Source organism: Carlito syrichta, unplaced genomic scaffold, assembly GCF_000164805.1.
Source record: "Carlito syrichta isolate Samal-C Ts95f unplaced genomic scaffold, Tarsius_syrichta-2.0.1 Scaffold315561, whole genome shotgun sequence".
Taxonomy (NCBI): domain Eukaryota; kingdom Metazoa; phylum Chordata; class Mammalia; order Primates; family Tarsiidae; genus Carlito; species Carlito syrichta.
The window spans coordinates 2,063,166-2,072,837 of NW_007259657.1; positions in this window are offsets into that span (position 1 = coordinate 2,063,166).

The following is a 9,672-nucleotide window of genomic DNA, read 5'->3' on the forward strand; positions in this document are numbered from 1 at the left end:
CACTCTACAATGCGGAAGTTGGGCCTAGGGTCTGGAGGCTCACTTAGAGGGCAGGCCAAAGGTATTGCCACAGCTCTTAGAATCAAATGCTAAAACACAGATTTTGACAACCATAAAAGGGAAAAGATGAAGAGCTGGGGGTTTTTTTGTTTTTGTTTTTGGGATCATGTCCTTCCAAATTTGGACAGTTTGCAGCCTTTCCATTTGAAAAACATGGAGGTGGTAGATGACAGTTATTTTTTAAAGGTGATTATTTAATAAAATAAGAGTTACCCTTAGCCATCACACCAGCACCCTACTTTAAGTTAAAAAAAAAAAAAACTGGTTGTGAAATCCCAAAGTCTAGAAACCACTAAGTAAAGCTGAGTTAAAGTTAAGTCTCTCAAAATGGGTAATTTAAATTTATGACTCAGTAAAACAAAACAAAATAAAATAAAATAAAACAACTCATGTCATGAGACTTTAGAATCACTTGCAGCAGTCAAAAGAGTTAATTGAAAAAGTGAGAATCTAAATTGCCTACTGCCTTATTTTAATTCTTTAGAGACAAGGTCTTGCTCTGTCATGCAAGCTTAAGTGCAGCGGCACAATCATAACTCACCGTAGGCTTGAACTTCTGGGCTCAAGCGATCTTACCACCTCAACCCCCCAAAACCCTAGATTATAGATAGGAGCCTTCATACCTGGCCTTTATTTTTTAAATGGTTGTTTTTTTTTCCAGATTTGTCTACTAAAAGGTTATCAGGTTATTATTATTATTTTTTAATGTTTAGGTGATTTTGGGGAGGTTAAAAAGCCATGCTGAGATAAAGCTGACCTGCTTTTGTAGAAAAGCCTCCTTTGGAAGGAAAAGTATAAATGAAGGATTTATGCAGAGCTCAGAGATTCGAATGCAAAGTAGAGAGGAAGGTGACAGGTATCTTTTTTGGCCAATTCTTTCTAAAGACTTCTCCTTCCTGCTATGAGTGCTGCCATGTTGGGTGAGTTGACTGGGGAGCCAGCAGTAGGAAAGCAGTAAAAAGGCAGGGAGAACAGTGTGCTCCTGAAGTCTATTGGAGAATAAAAGAAAACTTTTTAATGCTTCCTCTTTGATGGAAAAATGTGTTAATTAAAATGGACCCAAAAGAGTTCCTGTCACTCTTGGTCAGTAAGAGAAGGTATAGGTGTGAAGACCTGGCTAAGAGCAGACCAACAGATTGGGGAATATTTGTTGAATAGTAAGAGATATCTTGATACCTACAAAGCCTTTTTTAAATTTTTAAAATTAAATTCATGCCTTAAACTGGATTGCAGTTCCATATGCCATAGGGTTCATAGATGCTTTGGGGCATCTGCAAATCATTGAAATTAAAAAAAAAATTAATTTGTAGCCAAATTTTTCTTGGGAGAAGTCCATAACTTTCATTTAATTGCTTTGTATTTTTGTTCTGTTTTAAAAAACATTTATTCTGAATTTGACTTCTGAGGCTACCAATTTAGTTCTCAACAAGTGATTATTCTGACTTTTAGTTAATACATTTTTTTCTTGTTTTTGGAACTAAAATGTATTTTCTGTGCTATAATCAATCTCCTTGAATTGTTGGCCCTATTACTGCTGCTTTTTTTAAGGTTGTTATCTGTTTCTTCCAAAAGTTCTGTGTCTTCAGAAATTACTCCTTCTAGGTATTCTTGATTACCTCTAGTTGCTGGTTCTCCTTAGATATATTTTTTTCCTTTAACTGCTCATGACTTGGTTTACTCTTCTGGTCAAGCTTTGGTTTTTCCTGCTGCTAGGAAAGAATGAGTGGTCTCTGGACTTGCTGAACGATGATGGGGAATGTTTGTCCTTCTCTGAGGGTGCTCGATGCGCCAATATCTTCCCGGTAGTGAGTGTTATCCATAAACTTCAATGAGAGGGAAACTAGCCTCTTTCCAGCTCTCTCCCAGTTCCTCCTAGAACACCTTCCCCACAACACAGCAAATACACATGCGCACAGAAGCAGAAACAGCTTTTCCTCAAGAGGGACAAAGAATTTTTCAAGCCAACTTCTCTGGGAAACAGAGTCCCAGACCTTGCCCCAGGCTTATTGACTGGTTCCCATCAGGCTCACAGGTCATGAGGTCCTGAGCTTGATTTTCTATTTTTCATTCAGAAATTCTACCTAGCTGTGCCCCTTACTTTGTTAAATGGTACTACAAGAAGAGGATAAGTTTTTGGATTACCACCAGCCCCAATCATCTACTCAAAGGGTTGTGAGACAACAAAAATATTAAAACCCGCTGTGTTATGCATATGTGTGTATGTGTGTGTGTGTATGTGCATTGTGTGTTTTATTAGATATTTAACTAACACTTTACAGTTTTTTATTTTCTTAAGAAAAACAAGAACCATGTTTGAGTAGATAATTCTGAAGTCTGTAAATCTGTTGAGTAGATAATTCTGAAGTCTGTAAGTCTGTTGAAGGCAAGAATATATTTTAATCCTTGTTTTATTCCAAGTACCTGGGAATTTCTGTGGGAATATCTAAGAAAAAGCTATAATCCATTGTTAAATATGTATGTGTTCTTGTCAAAGTGAGGCTTACTGTCTTAAAAGAATATGGTTAACTGAATTGAAAAACAATTATATAAAACAGCATATATATAATTATATTGTTGAAACTATAAATACAGAAATGTGATATATTTGACAATAAAAGCACAAAGGGAGTAGGTGGAAACAGAGTGTAATGGAGTAAGGAAATGACATCATATGGTACCTCCAATCAACAGAAAACAATGAAGAGAAACACTAAGGGTAAGATACATGTTAATATAACACACTCTCTCTCTCTCTCTCTCTCTCTCTCTCTCTCTCTCTCTCTCTCTCTATATATATATATATATATATATATATTTCTTTCTCCTTTTGGTTTCATTATAAGACACAAAATTATATAAAACAATCATTATAACAATATATTGCACGATATATATTTCTAAACACATGTAATATTTACGACAACAGTATCACAAAAATGGAGAAGTAGAACTATATAGAAATAACATTTTGATATTTCCCTGCAACTGACAGTGCAAATCTGAAGCGGATTCTGATAAGTTAAGATGTCCATGGCAAGCCCTAGAGCAATTACTAAAAAAACTCTCAACAGTGTGGTGAAAAAAAATTAGAAAAATTAGATTAATCTAATAATTATTATATATAGTGCATAGAATAGAATACTTATTAATATATTGAATAAATATAGCAACATATTGCATGAAATATACACACATAAAATATTTATAATAATAATAGCACAAAAAGGGAGAAGAAGGAATAGAACTGTTTAAGAGTAACGTTTTCATATTGCCCTGTAACTAAGACAGTGCAAATTGGAAGTAGATTCTGATAAGTTTTGCCTTCTATGGTAAGCCCTAGAAATACCACTAAGAAAATAGCTAAAAAATGTGGTGCAAAAAAAATCAGAGGAATTAGGTTGTAAGAGTAAATCACAAAGTAAATTAGAAAACACTTTCACATGAATGAAAAGAAAGAAAGAACATATTAAAATTTATGTGATGCAATAAAAACAGTTTTTGGAGTAGAATTTATAGTTTCTAATATGTTTATTAAAAAAAGAGAGATTTCAAAATTAATAATCTAATCTTCCACCTTAAGACATTGACCAAACTAAGCCAAAATCAAACTAAACACAAAGAAGCAGGTGAATAAGGATTAGAAAAATATATGATATAAAGAACAGAAAAACAATAGAAAAAATTAACGAAGGCAAAAGTTGGTCCTTTGAAAACAGCAACAAAATTGACAAACACTTAATTGGACTTATGAAGGAAAAAAGAAGATCAAATTACTAAAGTTAGGAATAAAAATGAGAGCATAATTACACACTTTACAGGTATAAAAATAATGAAAAAGAAATACTATATAACACAGTATGCCAACAAATTAGATAACTTTAGATGAAATGAGAAAATTTATATAAAGATACAAACAAGTGAAACTGATTCAAGAACAAACAGAATATCTGAATAGACCTATTACAAGTAAACAAATTAAGTAAGTGATGAAAAACTACCCTGCCAAAATTTCCAAGTGTTTTTTTTACCTAGGGCACAAAACATGATGAATTATATGCTAGCAAAATTAATTTTTTTGTGTGAGCTTCAAAGGACACCATCAAAAGTGACAATGAAAGCCACAGAATCAGAGAAAATATTTGCAAATCATATGTCTGAGGTGCTTGAATCTTGAGCATATAAAGAACTCTTACAACTAAATAATATAAAGAGTCCAAGTAAAAAATAAGCAAAGTAACTAAATAGATATTTCTCCAAAGAATGGACAGTAAGCATATAAAACTATTCTTGACATCATTAATTGTCAAGGAAATACAAATCAAAACCACAATGCATTACAACTTCACAACCAGTAAGATAAGTATAATAAGAAAGACATAACATGCTATTATCTTAAACTATCTTAAGTGGTAAGGATATAGAATGATTACAGCCCTTACACACTGCCAATGAAGTTGTTTAATGGTACAGCCACTTTGGAAAACAGTTTGGGATTTCCTCAAAAAATTAAACATAAACTTATATGACCCAGTAATGTTAATTTTAGATATCTAAGAGCAGTGAAAACCGATGCCCATGCAAAAACCTGTTCATCATTGTTCATGCAGTATTAGGTATAGTACTCACAAGTGGAAACAACACAAACGTCCATAAACTGATGAATGAATAACCAATGTTAGTATATCCATTCAATGGAATATTAATCATAAAAAGGAATGATGTACTGATATATATTACATGAATGAACCTTGAAAAGATTATGCTACATGAAAGAAGTCAGTCACAGAAGGCTACATATAATATGAATTTATTAAAATAAAATATTCAGCCAGACTTGGCAAATCTATAAAGACAAAGACTAGATCAATCATTGTCTAGGACTGAAAAAGAAAGTAGATGGGAGAGTGACTGCTAATGGGTAGTGGGTTTCTTGTTTGGATGATAAATATGCTCTAAAATCATATTGTGAGGATTGTTGCACATCTCTGAGCATATGCTAAAGTCACATAACTGCACTTTATATGGGTGAATTTTATACTTTAAATTATATCTCAATAAAGTAAATACATTATATCTTATAAAGACATTGTTTATCTACTATTTGCCAGACACTCTACAAGAAACTGACAATATACTGGTATAAAACATGCATTGTCTATTAAAGTTTACCACATAGGTATAGTAATCAAGACCATGTAGTACTCGTGGAGAGACAGATATAGATAAAATAAAAAAGAGAATCCATAATACCCACAAAAATATGTCAAATCAATTTTTGACAGAGATGCAAAAATAATTCAGTGGATGAAGGGAAACCTTTTTATTGAATGGCACAGGAGCAATCTATAGATGACATCGACAACAAGAGAAAACCCCCCAAAACACACCTCATACCTTAAATATCACACCTTATACAAAAATTAACTCAAGATTATGGACTCAAATACAAAATGTTGCAAAACAAAACTTTTTTAAAAAAGCATAGGAGAAAAACTTTGAGATCTGGAAAAGGTAAAAATTCTTGGAGTTTACACTAAAAACATTATCCCAAATGAATAAATAAATAAGTACATTCTTATCAAGATTAAACATTTTTCTCTGTGATATACCCTTCTAAGAAGGTGGCAAGACAAACTACAGAGTGAAAGAAGATATTTGCAAACCATATATCTATCAAAGGACTCAATTTTAGAATACATATAAAGAACTCTTAAAAATCATCAGTAAAAACTCTACCAAAAACTAGGCTCAGTGGCTCAGTCTGTTTCCTAGCATTTTGGGAGGCTGAGGCAACTGGATAGCCTGAGACTGCGAGTTTGAGACCAGCCAAGGCAAATTGGTGAGACCTCATCTCTACAATTTAAAAAAAAAAATTAGCCAGACACGGTAGTGCATGCCTGCAGTTCTGACTACTTGGAAGACTGAGGCAAAAGGATCACTGGAGCCCAGCAGGTTGATGCTGGGGTGGCGATGAGCATGCCACTGTGCTCCAGCCAAGGCAAATTGGTGAGACCTCCTCTCTACAATTAAAAAAAAAAAATTAGCCAGATACAGTAGTGCATGCTTGCAGTTCTGGCTACTTGGAAGACTGAGGCAAAAGGATCACTGGAGCCCAGCAGGTTGATGCTGGGGTGGTGATGAGCATGCCACTGTGCTCCAGCCTGGGCAACAAAGTGAGATTCCAACTCAAACAAACAAACACCTTCCCAAAAAGCCAAATAGGAAGTGGGTAAAATATATAAGAAACTCATATGCATAGGAAGAAAACACCAGATTTGAAAAATGGGCAAAGAGACAAGCCCTCTGGGTCCACAGTCCATCCTGTTTCTGTACCTTGCACCCCAGTGGGTTGCAGAAGCTGAGTGCCATTATTATTTTTTTTAAATGGACAAAAGTTGTGGGGAGAAAATATTGCCCCAGGCTCTCCCTCACCAGTGTAGCAGGAGAGAGACTGCTGGCTCTTGGCTTTGCCTCACCACTTCAGCACCTGACAGGGCACTGGCAGCAGGGGCTGCAGAGGGAGTCCAGAAGAAAAGTCCCACAGAAGAGGACAAGAGAGGCATCCCATCACCATTTTGAAGACAGGGCAGTAAAGTGCTCCAACTTATTTACCACAGAGCAACAGACCCAATCTCTGTGACTGGTGGATCAACTACTAAGGAATTGATTATGACCCAGAAGGAATATCCTGAAAGCACAAATTTTGGAGGTACCTGCTGAGTACTGAGTTCCAGAAACCACACCACCCACCCTGATCCAGCCACAGGACAAAGGATGTGGCCAGAAAAGGACAAGGAAGGACTCCAAAGAGATCAGTGAACAAAGTCAGAGACTGTATAGGGAAGAATAGAGGACTGAGCAAACATAAGAAGGGAAAGTCTCTCCCACTGACACTAAATAATGGAACTAAAAACAAGAGATCTGTCACAAATGAGGAAAAACCAGAGGAAGACCTCAGGCATTTTCAAGTGTACCAAAGACAAAACTCCTGAAAGTCAGACCTTGGTGCTCAAACAATGGAAGTCACCAATGACTGGTCCCAGAATATGACAGGGATTAGGGAATGGATGGAAACAGTGAATAAGACTCAAGAAAGACAAGATGCAACACTGAAAGAACTTGTGACAGAGATTTTAGAAATAAAAAATTTCATCCAGGAAATAAATAATAAGATGACAAGCATGGAAAGAAGAATTAATCTAACTGAAGAAAGAATCCCAAAACTTGAAGACCAGAGCATGGAATTAACCCAATCTGTAAAAAACATAGAAAGAAGACTCAGAAAGAAAGAACAAAGCCAACAAGAGATGTGCAATTATATCAAGAGGCCAAACTTATGCCTGATTGGTATCCCAGAAGAAGAAAGGGAAACCAAGAACAACTTGTAGCAAGTATTCCAGGAGAAATCCAAGAAAACTTTCCCCATCTCACTAGAGATGTGACCAGCAAAGCAAAAGAGATACAGAGAATCCCCACAAGACATCAAATGAGAAGACCAACCCCTAGACACATAGTAATTCACCTACACCAAGTAGACACAAAAGAAAAAATCCTAAAGGCAGCAAGAAGAAAGGTCAGACTACCTGCTGGGGAAAACCAATCAGAATAGCAGCAGACCTATCAGCAGAAACAAGTACAAGAAAGAAGGGGCTGGAGCCCTATATTCAAAGTCCTCAAAGATAAACAATTTCAACCAAGAATTTCCTATCCAGTCAACTTTAGTTTCATCAGTGATGGAGAATTAAAATCCTTCACAGACATCCAATCCCTAAGAGATTATGCAGCTTCCAGATCAACTCCACAGGAGACACATAAAAAGGTATTAAGCACAGAAGAAAGAAAAAAGGAATGACCACACACTTCCCAAGAGAACAGTAGAGCACAGAATCAACAGAGGATACAGTGCAACAAGAAACTTGAAAACTCACATACATTAACCTCAAAGCCAAGAGAAAATAAACAAAGAAAAAACTTTATAAGAACCTCATGACGGATAAACAATCACATTTCAATAATCAGCCTGAATGTGAATGGTCTAAATGCACCACTGAAAAGACACACAATGGCAAACTGCATAAGAAACCATGACCCAATTATTTGCTGGATCCAGAAGACTCATCTCACTACAAGGGATGCACACAGACTCAAAGTTAAAGGATGGAAAACAAATTTCCAGGCAAATGGATCACAAGAGAAGGTAGGAGTTGCAATCTTAATATCAGACAAAGCAACCTTTAAGCTATCAAAAATTTAAAAGGTGCAAAAGTACACTACATAATGATAAAAGTTTCAATTTATCAACAAGAAATATCCATCCTAAAAGTATATGCACCCAACACAAGAGCACCAGCATTTATAAAGCAACTACTAAGTAAACTAAAAAAAGATATTGACTCTATTATAGCAGGGGATTTGAATAACCCATTAACAGCCCTAGATACAGCATTGAAGCAAAAAATCAGCAAAGAGATCCAGAACCTAAACTTGACACTTGACCAAATGGACTTAATAGATATCTACAGATTATTCCACCTAGGAGCCACAGAATATGCATTCTACTCACCACCAAATGGAACATACTCCAAGATTGATCACATTCTTGGCCATAAATCAAGCATAAACAAATTCCATTAGGTTAAAATCTTGCCATGTACACACAGACAACAGTGGAATAAAAATAAATTTCAACAAAATTTTCCCAAAACCCACAAAGACATGGACAGTAAACAGCATGATGCTGAAAACTACTGGGTCAACACTGAAATCAAAGCAGAAATTAAAAGATTCTTGAAAACAAAGGAAAATGAAGAAATATCTTATCAAAACCTCCGGGATGCCATGAAAACAGTTCTAAGAGGGGAACTTATATCTCTGCAAGCACACATCAAGAAAATGGAAAGATCACAAGTGGAGAGCTTAACAAATCACCTAAGGGAGCTGGAAAGAGAAGACCACCAAAACCCAAACTTTAACAGAAGAATCCAAATCACCAAAATAAGAGCCCAAATATGGGACATAGAAGACCAAAATATCATAGAAAACATCAACCAAAAAAAAGCTGGTTCTTTGAAAGAATTAACAAAATTGATGGACCTCTAGCCAGAATGAGTAAGGAAAAGAGAGAAAAAGTCCAAATAAACACAATAAGAAATACAAAAGATCAAATCACAACTGACCCCATTGAAATACAAAAGATTATCAGAGATTACTATGTACACCTATGTGGAAACAAACTTGGTAACCTAAATGAAATGGAAGACTTTCTGACATCACACAACTTCCCCAGGTTGAAACAAGAAGACATCGAGACACTAAATAGACCAATAACAATCCAGGAAATTGACTCTTTTATATGAAAACTATCCACAAAAAGCAACAACAACAGCAACAAAAACAACAAAACCCTGGACTAGATTGCTTTCCAGAAGAATTCTACAAAAGGTACAAGGAGGAGCTGTTACCAATCCTATTGAAAGTATTCCACTATTCGGTGGCTCAGCCTGTAATCCCGCACCTTTGGGAGGCTGAGATGAGTGGATTGCCTGAGCCTGCGGGTTCAAGACCCGCCTGGCAGCGAGATGTCATCTCTACAATAAATCAAAAAAATCAGCC